Source organism: Telopea speciosissima, chromosome 4 (genome assembly GCF_018873765.1).
Source record: "Telopea speciosissima isolate NSW1024214 ecotype Mountain lineage chromosome 4, Tspe_v1, whole genome shotgun sequence".
Taxonomy (NCBI): Eukaryota; Viridiplantae; Streptophyta; class Magnoliopsida; order Proteales; family Proteaceae; genus Telopea; species Telopea speciosissima.
Window position 1 is genome coordinate 37,768,868 of NC_057919.1, and position 12,051 is coordinate 37,780,918.

The window sequence follows — 12,051 nt, forward strand, 5'->3', positions numbered from 1 at the left end:
ATGTTAGGTGGCTAATAAATAAAATGATCTGCACCTCATGTAGGACTCATTTGGTTGTGCTTGCATGTGCATGTATGGTTTATATTTCATTCACAGGCTCGGTGGAGCTCACACTCTTGTATATTCTCTTTTAGTTAATTTTGCGGGAACAGGTTTGCCAATAGGCAAGGAAGCTATCGATGGAATTGCAGATCTTCCTCATCTCGTTGCTTAGCGACGATTTTGTTATTATTTAAGTTTCTTTATTTAAGAAGTGTAATTACTAAGACAATGTACTTATTGAACATAAATGGATATGTATATGGTATAACATAGGTACTTGGGATTTTATTATTGATGATATAAATCATCTGTGGGTAGATCTTCCGTTGCACTTTGATATTCTTCTAATTATCTTTTTACCCTCATGGTGTGGTTTGTGACGTGTAAGTACTGCTTCTTGATCCTTGGGGATTGGCGGATGTCGTAGGATGTCCGGTCACCTGCCTAAATCCTCCTAGGGGGTGGTTTGGGGCGTGACAGAGTGATATCAGAGTGAGAAGCTCTATTTACATTCACAAACAATGGAAATGGGTGGCCTAGAGACAAAGAAATAAAAGTTTTAAGAAAACCCCAAAATAAAGAAGTAGAAGAACACAGTAGAAAACTAGCTAGGTGCAAAAGTCGATAACTCTATAATTGAAGAGGCATAAACTTTTACATCCAGAAAGGAAATTGGGAGTACTATTTTCAATCTTATTATAAACCAAAGTGCAACAAATAAAGCAAAAACAAACACAAACATAATTTGGAAGATTCTAAATTCTAGAAATTCTAAAACTAGCTCTACTCTTGAGCCGAACCTTAAGCTCGAGATGATAATCAACAAATCATAGATTCCTATAGACCCAATTGTATTTTTATTGAACCTTGATAGCTAGGGAATTTAGTGTAATTAAAAGGGAAATAGAATACCTTTAGACTCATACAACCTGTATCAAAATTGTACTCCAATGATGGCCAAGCCGAAGCTAGTGCCTAATTCGGGGTATGCTGGTGCATATCTTACTTAACACTGCCTTAAGATCATCGCACCATGTATTTCAAATTTCTTGCTCCAAATCGTTCTATTCAAATATTTCAAGTACGTAAATGCCACCTCAATATATGAAATATATCGAATTTTCCTGTTGCATCCAAGTAATCATAAATCTTGAATTCCTTTCAGAAAGCAAGCATGGTGCAAACTCGATCCAACAGAATTATTCCTCGTGGAGCATGTCCTCCTGTTGACCCTCCAGTCAATCCTCCCAATGAACCTGTTGCTCAGAACATAGAAGTTTCACCTGCATCTGCACCTGAGGCCCCTCCAGCTCATGCACCTGCACCTTCCCCTAATATGACTGCTAATGAGGTGGCTACCATCATGACCAATATGATGCAGGTCATGCAACAACAGCAACAAATCCTGTTGCAAAACCAGCAACAACAGCAAGAGTTGCTAGCCCACATGACCACTCAAATTCTGACTACAATGCAACAACAACAGGAAAAGCTCATGACTTGCATGAATGCACACTTTCAAGCTGCAAAATAGACACATGCCATACCAGGGGTTTCTCCTGTATTTGACTCACCACTTGTACCTGATAAGTCTGAGGAAGAGAGACAAGGAGTTGAGGGCGTAACACAGCATGGGTCCAGGAAGAGACCTATGAACTCACAAGAGCCTGGAGAACCTAATAAGGCTCCCAGAGGACCCTATCCTGATTCGACTCTAACCTACTCTGACGGGGAGGATGCAAATCAACCTAACCAATTGACACAATTCACCGCTATGCCCCAGCCATCTAAGTGGAATAGCCGATGCTATATCCGCAATCGATCGGGGCATAGGTCCCGGAATTGTAGGTATCAGGGAGCCAAATTCGTGCCATATTTGAATGTCATCTACCTGGAGCAGCCACAACAAGATAGTAGGCCAGAAATGGAGCAAAATTTTCAACCTTCTCAGCCGGCATCGAGTCAAGCGAGTCAGGCCTCTCCCCAACCCACTGTGCCTACTAGGTGTTTCATGTGCAACAAATTCGGACACATAGCGAGAGAGGTGCCTACCGGGGATACAATCCATATCCACCGTTCTAATCTGCTGCTCGGCCTTCCTGCTCCACAGAGACAGAGTTCGAGGGCAAGTAAATGCCTTGACCATAGGGGAAGTAAGGCGAGTTTGGAGTAATAATAGGTATTTTATATGCATCGTCCTCACCTGTTGAGTATTATTTGATTGTAGCATATCACACTCTTTCGTTCTACTGAGTTTGCTGATAAGAGGAAGGTGCCCATATTTCCAAATGGGTGGTTAGCATTGTTATTTGAAATGTTTTTGAAATTAAATGAAGATTATAGACTCTGTCCATTTGGAAATTCTATAATTGTATGTAGATTCTGGGAGGACGATAAAAGACTGTAGGCATGTAGTTAGGTCTTGGTAAAGCGATATAACGCAGACCAAACGAATAGAACAACCAAGATCAAGATGAAACTGGAACTAAAGGATCCGACAAAACCTTGCTCAACAATAGGTATGAAGGGGATAATGGGTCACCGAATGTCCCCTCCGTTATTGGGAAAGTGAACAATAGGGATTCCATCAATATCCCAATTCATCCTAAAGTTGAGACTAGGTATTGGGATACCAGAAGTTAAAGTATTCATAGGAAAAGCCGTGTAGGAAAGATGGTGTAGACTTATGCCACATACCCCAAAACCCTAAAGTTATAGATTATTAGGTAAAATATGCGGAAGTGTAGGACCGTTTGATTTCTCTTGAGGTATATGTTGGGAGTTCAATTTTCCTTAGGCCCTCAAGATCAAGATGGACATTAGATCAATCAAATTTGGGAGTAATCTGGATAACTTATTAGGAGTTGGATATGTTTGAGGACCAAATCTTTATAGCTCAATAAAAAAAATAAAAATAAAAACAATGAGCGATCCCGATACAAGATGAAAGGGCCTGAAGTACGTTATGGGCAATCAAGTATTTTCTTGGGAATCGCCAACCAAAGGGGTGGTGCGGTTTGATAAGAAAGGGAAGTTGAATCCGAGAATTTTGACCAGTAGTGTACTGATTGGAAGAAGTCCATAACGTATTCCATGCATCGGTGTTGAAGAAGTAACTCTCAGACTCGACTCATGTCTTGACTCAGGAACCATTTGGGCTCGCTGCCGCCATGACCTGTCAAGAGAAATCCGAAGAGAATGTGGGATGTGAGAAGCACGATCTCCGCAATCGGATTATCTTGTTGTAAAGGTACTATGGAATAGTCGGCTCGATCAAGGAATGTCCGGTTGACAAGAAGATGAACGGCGGTCAAAGTATCCTTATCTACTTGAATCCCCAAAAACATTCAATTTCGAGGATGAAATTTTTATAAGGTTGGGGGAATGTAAAACCCCTGCCCAAAAATAGGGGCTAACTGAAATTTTTGTTGAAAACCTAGAATCCGAGGTCAAGGCCACCAATATACTGTGGTGCAATGGACCCGAGGTTGAACATGACGAGGTAGTCCATTGGTGAGGACCTACACACCATTAAGAAGGCAAACACAAACTCCTTGTGACTGTACAGCTCATCACAAAATGTACGGGCTAAGGAAGGTGCCATACCTTGATTCTAAGACCCTTGGACTTAAATCCTACTTCTAGGCTAAACTAATGATGACCCCATCACCTTGAATGTTTTAGATAAAGCATTTTTAAACCCAAATATCCATTTTCATGATTGGTTTGATGATGAGAACCCAATTCCATACATACATCTTAAATCCCAACATAAATGACAAATTCTGCTAATTTACAGATAGACCTTCTCTTAGTTAAAAGGATATAACTCCACCACCCAAACTTCATTTGAGTTGGTTCCAATTTTGTTAGAAACTAGACTCATAGGGCTGCATTTTGTTAGAAGATACCATTACTCAGATCTGTCTCTAAGTTAGGTAAAAACTTAGCTTAAGTTGCTGTCAAAATGGGATCCTGCTGTTTTGACAGGTTGACCTTTGTGTAATAAAAATAGCATAACTTCATAAACCAATCTTCATTTCATTTTTTTCCAATTTTCCTAGAAACTAGATTCATAGAGCATCACTTTCCTGGAAGGAACCATGGCCCAATTATGTCTCTAAATAGACTGAAATTTCATTTCAATCCAAATAAATCTGCAGATGAATTCTCTGGGCGATGCAGCAAGGCCCAGTGACATCACCCAGAGTGGGAAATTACTGTATTTTAATGTACAGATGTGTGGGGACCACCCATATTGGACATGGGCACTCTCCATAGGTTGAGGGAAGTCAGGGGGACCACCTCATACCCTTGGATCACTGTTGACCTTACCAGAGTGTCCGGAATGACTGAGAATCAGTCTAAAAATGCATTTTGAAAAGAGACCTAAGCAGCCAAACAGGCCTCCGTAGGGGGTTGGCTTATAAATAGAGGACCCTTAGCTCATTTTAGAGCTCTAGTTCCCTGCTGAAACCATAGGAGAGAAAAGAAGAGAGAAAAGAGAAGGGAAAGGAGAAGAAGAAGGAAAAGAGAGGGAAGAGCTTACCTATGCATCAAATCAGCTCCAGCAGCCATTCTCAACTCAGTTCAGGTATAAAGCTATACCTGTACATGCTGTTTTGCTGCTGTTCTCTATTTATCTTCATGGATCTTAGTGCTTAGGTATCATTTTTGGCCAAGGAAAGCCTAGAACAGCTAAGGGCTGCTTTGTGCTACCTCAGATCGAACATGCAAACCTGTTGCATGTGAAATCTGAGCATTTTTCATATAATAAACCTGCTGTTACTGTTCATCTCCTTAGGTCCATGCTATTTGTTGAGTTTCTAGCCATCTGGCAGCCCAGAACAGCTGGGGACTGCCATGTACCATTCCAGATCTGCCATGCAAGTGTAAGGCATGAAAGATCTGACATTTTTATGTAAAAATACAGGTCTGATATGCTATTCTTGGAGCCGAATTCTGTCTATGCACAGCTGCACTGCCAGATGCCCAGTTGTTGGACTGTTTGGAACCCTGGATGCAAGCCCTAGCTGCATGAGACCAAACCCTAGGTAGTTGCAGCCTTGAACCCTTATTTTTCATGCTTTTCCAGCCCTGCATGTGGCTGAAACCAACTCCCAAGCCTGGCCAAAACCCTATGACACTATTCATCTGGGCTGTTTGGGCGGCCACTATCAGTCTAATGGTGGATTTGATGGAGGATCCAATTGGACCAATGGGTAGGCCACCTCAGGGGCTACGGACCCCTCGACATGCAGAGGATCGGTCGATCCCAGCCTTGTAGGCCCCACCTTGGAAACTCAGCCTACATCGATTGTACGTACCACTAGGCGTGCGGCAAGGCCCAGAGCTATTGCCCAGTAAGGTAAAATGGGCTGTTTTGGTGGGCAGACCTGGGGTATCTCACCCATTGACCCCCTGGACACTATGGGAAGGTTGGAAATGACTAAACTACCCTTCCCCACATCTGTCCTTTATTGGGAATGCTTTGGAACCGTAGTGGGCCCCGCAGGTAGAAGAAACCCTGCTGTGCTTGGTCTTACAACACAGACAAGCTGTGGACAGCACTGTAATGATATTTTGAACTAGGGTCAGGTACAACCTTTGAAATGACCATTTTACCCCTTGAGCCACAGACACTAGTTGAGGCATCGGGACATGACCTAAGGCCCAGTGCAAGGCCCGAAGAATTCAAAGTGAACTCGGACTGAGCACCGATTTAGACCTAGGAGCCTAGACTAACACTGGGTTATCCAAAACAGTTTTGAATAATTAAAATAACATATTTCTGATTTATTACTTTAGGATTTGTTTCCATGCTCGAGGTGCACAGCCAGATATCGGCCAGAACTGAACAAACAACTGAACCTGTAGGATCAAACCAAGGTGAGCGGAATTACGCCATGAGTGTAGGTTTAACATGACTGATGATGACATCAACAACAATATTTACTATCTTTAATTACTTTAAATTGTTTTATATTCTCATTTGAATTTTGAATCTTATCTGATGAACATTGGAAATTGATGATAATACTTGTATGTGAAATTGCTAGATTAGATGTCGTAGCTGGCTAGGAAATGAGGCCTGTGGTCGCCCGTATTATGGGATACGGTTGATACCGCCTGACTCATACGATGCCATATAGACATGGGTCTAGGGTTTCATCACCCATGCTACGCACCCTTGCCAACAGGGGTTAAGGTGTTGGATGCCTGTGGGGACAATTATCAGGGAGTGGAAAAATAAATAAATAAATAAAAGAACACCGGAATGGTGCATGAGGGAAGAAACGATTGTCCCCCTGGGTTAATCATAGAGGGCTGGTCGGGCTGACCTAGGAAGGGATGCTGGAGCCGACTGGTTTTCTCCAACAATTCAATGGGTGTATCGCGGGAAGGGGTAACCAAGCCCGCATCAGGGATATATGTATTGAGGATTGTAGTAGCACTGACCTGACTTAGTTGTGATGTTAGGTGACTAATAAATAAAATGATCTGCACCTCATGTAGGACTCATTTGGTTGTGCTTGCATGTGCATGCATGGTTTATATTTCATTGACAGGCTCGGTGGACCTCACACTCTTGTATATTCTCTTTTAGTTAATTTTGCAGGAACAGGTTTGCCAATAGGCGAGGAAGCTATCGATGGAATTGCAAATCTTCCTCATCTCGTTGCTTAGCGACAATTTTGTTATTATTTAAGTTTCTTTATTCAAGAAGAGTAATTACTATGACAATGTACTTATTGAACATAAATGGATATGTATATGGTATAACATAGGTACTTGGGATTTTATTATTGATGATATAAATCATCTGTGGGTAGATCTTCCGTTGCACTTTGATATTCTTTGAATTATCTTTTTACCCTCATGGTGTGGTTTGTGACGTGTAAGTACTGCTTCTTGATCCTTAGGGATTGGCAGATGTCGTAGGATGTCTGGTCACCTGCCTAAATCCTCCTAAGGGGTGGTTTGGGGCGTGACACTCACCCTCACCTATAACTCCACCTCACCCAACCCACACTCCTACAAGTTCACCTATTTCCAGCCTCGACCTAGGCTCCACACCACCATCTCCGCCACTGAAAACTCGGCTCATCCATGAGCTCTACCAACCACAGTCCGCTCCCACCTTACCTTCACCATCACCACAGCTGAACCCATTACCAGCCCCTTCCCTACACCCTATGCGGCTTCGGTCCCACACACACCAGCCCCAGGCACATATCACTAATGCAGTTATTACTAAGCCATCTTGTTTTTCGCAGGCAAATAAGGTCCCTGAATGGAGGACAGCAATGGCTGAAGAGTTTAATGCCCTGCTCAGAAATGGCACCTGGTCTCTTGTGCCCCGCACTGATGCTATGAACCTCAATGGAAATAAGTGGGTTTACAGGATTAAAAGGAAAGCTGATGGCTTTCTTGAGCGCTACAAAGCGCGTCTGGTAGCAAAAGGATTTCACCAACAGCATAGGTTGGATTACAGTGAGACGTTCAGCCCAGTTGTGAAACCTACAACCATCCTATGTGTTCTTTCCATAGTAGTGTCTCAAGATTACCCAATCAGACAGCTGGACGTACAGAATGCATTCCTTCATGGGTCGTTGGATGAAGAAGTGTACATGTCACAACCACAGGGCTTTGTTGACCCATCATTTCCTGATAATGTTTGCAAGCTACACCGTTCTCTCTATGGCCTAAATCAAACATCACGTGCGTGGTTTCACCACCTTTCTGAGTTTCTGATCAGTTTGGGTTTCATTGGATCGGGGACAGACACATCACTCTTTATTTGATAGTCTGGAGCTCATGTTTGTTATATCCTCATATATGTGGATGATATCATTGTCACGGGCAGGGATTCTTCTATGGTTCAGTCCCTCCTACATCGCCTTGCCAATGAGTTTTAAATCAAAGACCTTATCGCTCTTCATTTTTTCTTGGGCATTGAGGTCAACCGACATCCCAAGGGCATCATCCTTTCCCAATCTCGATACATTTCCTATTTGTTGCAGCACACAAGAATGACTGATTGCAAACCTGTTAAGACCCCCATGGCTACCAAAATTAAGTTCTCTGATTCAGGGGGTGCACCACTGACCGATCCCACCAAATATCGTTCAATGGTGGGTACCTTACAATATGTCACTTTGACGCGTCCTGACCGTGTCCTTTGCTATCAATCGGGCTTGCCAGTTCATGCATTCTCCTACTGAGGAGCACTGGCAGCTTGTCAAGCGCATCATTCGATATCTGCGCAGCACCCAATCAAGTGGTCTCTTACTTGAACGTTCTAATTCCCATTCTATGCAGGCCTTCACAGATGCAGACTGGGCTGGAGATCGGTTTGACCGCAAGTCCACTGGTGGATTTGCAATTTTTCTAGGTCCAAACCTAGTCTCTTGGGTCTTAAGGAAGCAGCGCACTATGGCCCGATCCTCCACAGAGGCCGAGTACAAGGCCTTGGTTGATGCGTCAGCTGAGCTTATATGGCTTGAATCTCTCCTCCTCGAACTTGGCTATCTTCTATCTGGTCCACCAATCTTGTGGTGTGATAACCTTGGGGCGACATATCTTTCAGCAAATCCCATGTTCCATGCACGTACGAAACATGTGGAGGTGGACTTTCACTTCGTTCGTGATCGAGTGGCAAAGAAACAGTTGCAGGTTCAGTTTATCTCCTCACAGGATCAACTGGTGGATACCCTAACAAAACCACTAGCACATTCCAAATTGGAAACATTGAGGGATAAGCTGAAGATTCGGTTACCCGACTCTCCACCTTGAGGGGGTGTATTGAAAGAAAGATCACTAGACCAATACACCTGCCTTTCTCGGATTATTATCACATGTGATATGGATCCAGGCACCTATGGAAACCCAATCGGTTGGGCATCATGGACAGTCTATTTTAGCCATGTAATATTCTATTTAATATTCTTACATATCTTGTACATCACCCAATATTGGATTACCTTATTTACACATATTTGTAAGCCATGTATATATATCCCTATTGGGACTATCAATGAATTGGGGAATAATATTCACCTTAATAGTTTATAAGGAAAATGAAATTCTCTTAAGTAGTCCATGGTTAGTCCCTAGACCTGAGGGGTCCTTATTGTTGCATTTATATGCTATGTATTTTGGTGCATCAACAGTTGATATCTCTCTGACTATATATCGGTGCGCTAAATTCACAATATTTGACTGTATTCGAAAGGGATGCCCAACATGGAATCCACTACCCATTCGTTGCGAATATGTTGAGGAGAGTATTCTATAAAGGATTGGACACAAATCCGGATCCAGTAGCATTTTCAAATGTTTTTGAAGTGTTTTTAGATATATAGTTATAAAACCATTATCTATTTTCTTGAACATTTTGTTTGAAAATATTTTTCCTCTGTCCAATCAAGGTAATAAAATCTCTCATATGATATATCGGTTCATTGAGGATTAATAGTTTCGATATATACCTTATATTGAATCATGCAACATTGTTTTTGTGGGAGACTAATGCGTGCATTAACTACTTGGGTGTTGATTGTTACACTCTACTTGGCATCTTCTGTGTTGGACACCTTAGAAGTTGAGTAGAATCCCATTGTGATCCTACCCCTTTCCATTCAGTTCCATTCATTTACATTGCATGGTTGATCATGATTTCCTTTTCGTGATCCTCTTGTAAGATTGGATCTTATTGAAGGATGGAGGAGATTGTTAGAAAAGGAAAGGTATTGGGTCTAATATTGGATATTGGAATCAATATTAGATTCCTCTAGCAATAGGAGTCTTTCCTTGGCTGGAAAGATTTAATTACTTGGTGATTGAGTCCCTTTAGGAAACTCAATCTCCTTGCTTATGTGTTCCACCTAATTAGGGTAAGAGAGGACAATAATATATTAGATAATATGAGATTGCCAAAAACCGAGCTCTCTTCCCTTCCCTTGGATAAACCGTGCTCTCTTCCCTTCCCTATCTTAGTGTTTGATCTAGGAGATATAGTCTAGGGTTTTGAGAACTTTAGATTTTGGAGGAGTTGGCTTGATCGTGTGGGAAAGCAAAACTCTGTGTGGTGCGTGGAACGACTGAGAAAGAGCTATCATCTGTTGGAGGTTTTGTATCTATGAAATTCTAGGTAATAATCAATCCTTTTATTATTTCAATTTATTGAATAACATCTCCCATCGATATTCTTGATCCTATTACGCTTCCGTGGATCACTAGTGCACTGGTTACCAATAGAATCTTCAAAAAATGTTTCAGTAAGAAGTTTTAAAGTGTTTAAATAAGAATAGTCGATTTTCATTTTTCTTACTAAAAGATAACTTGTCTCTCAATTTCTACCTCCTCTTTTCGCCTCAGTGGATTTTGGCCAGAGTGAGTGAGGTTCCTCTACGCCACCTCTCTCTCTCTCTCTCTCTCCACATGCAACAATCATTCAATATAAGTAGTGAGCAGGGGTGAACAATCACAGCGGCTTGGGTATGATGGACCGAGCACTCGTATTGGTTTCTTGGAGTCGACGATGTCTCCTTCTTTCTAGAAAAAAGGAGGAAAAATTCAGAAAATAATCGTCCTGTGTAGGTAAATTTACTATAGTGTTGCTGGCCTACTGGAGTTGCTAAAGGGAGGAGGTGTTTATGCTTCTGTTGGAAACTTGGAAAGTAAAACGTTGCAGAGTCATTTCACACTTGGGCAATCGAAGGGTTGTGGAGAAGGGAATAAAGAAATCGAGGGGTCATTTTTTTATATTGGGTCTTTATCGATTTTTACACCTTTAGTTTTACTTTTATTAATTGTTACTTATTATATTTATTGATTTATTGATATATTCACTCAATAGTCATGTAGTCAAGTATTTTAAAACTGACAAGATTCACCGGTCAACACTGAGTCGGGTTAAAAAATCGAGTCTTACTTGACTTGGATGAGTCATTGTCGAGTCGAATCATAATTTACTATGGCCAAGTCTACATGACTCTTGACCAGATTTTTCAAAATTTTGACTCGACTTGGGTGACTCAACCGAGTCAAAACCTGGTTTTTCAACTATGCTTCTACCAAAAAACAAATGATTTATCGTCAATTTAAAAAGTAAAACCACCATACCATTTATTAAGCGATTTGATTTTTAAAATCAAAACAGACTATATAATAAGGAGAAATGTTCTATGCATGTGAAACAGGGGCCATGCCCGGACACATGGGGGAGGAAATGGCCGACGCGCCTTATGAATGGTGGAAATTCCATCCCAATGTGCCAACACACAGGCTCTCATTGGCTGTTACGCGCGGTGTGGTCCCTACATCCCACTCAGAGAACAGTGGATTCAGATCCTTTACTACCGAGCTGTCCAGTTGAACCGTGCTGCCAAGACACGGTGAGGCGCGCAATGACCGCCTTACATCCCACGGTCATTGCGTACCTCACCGTGTCTTGACAGCACAGTCCTACCGGGGCAGCTAGGTGGTAGAGGATCCAAATTGGATAAGGGTCCCCATTTAAAAGGGAAAATTTCACGGACACCCACTGTAAGTATTCAATATGTCACGGACTTGCCAAACTTGGTCAAAATGACAACCTTCCCCCCTGACGTTAAGCACTGTTAGTACCCACAGGTGAAATATCTATTTTATCCCTTAATTATTTAAATAAAAAAACTGTCATTTCATTTTCTTCCCTTTTCTTCCATATTCTTACCGTTTTGGAGAACTGCTGCAAATCCATTTTGGGCAACCATCACCTGCTCCGGCTCCAGCAGCGACCATAACCAGTGGCAATTCCTCGGCCTTCCTCAGCCACGTTGATTCCATCCCAAACCCATATGCCTTCCATTTTTCTAATCCAATCTATTATTCAGACTTTTGCAGAGGAATATAGATACAAGTTAAGTTAGTAGATATGGTGGGGAAGGGAAGTTGAGACTGTTACGAAACCCCACCTCAACACAAACTGTTCGGATTTAGATTTGAGAGGGACAGAGGATTGTG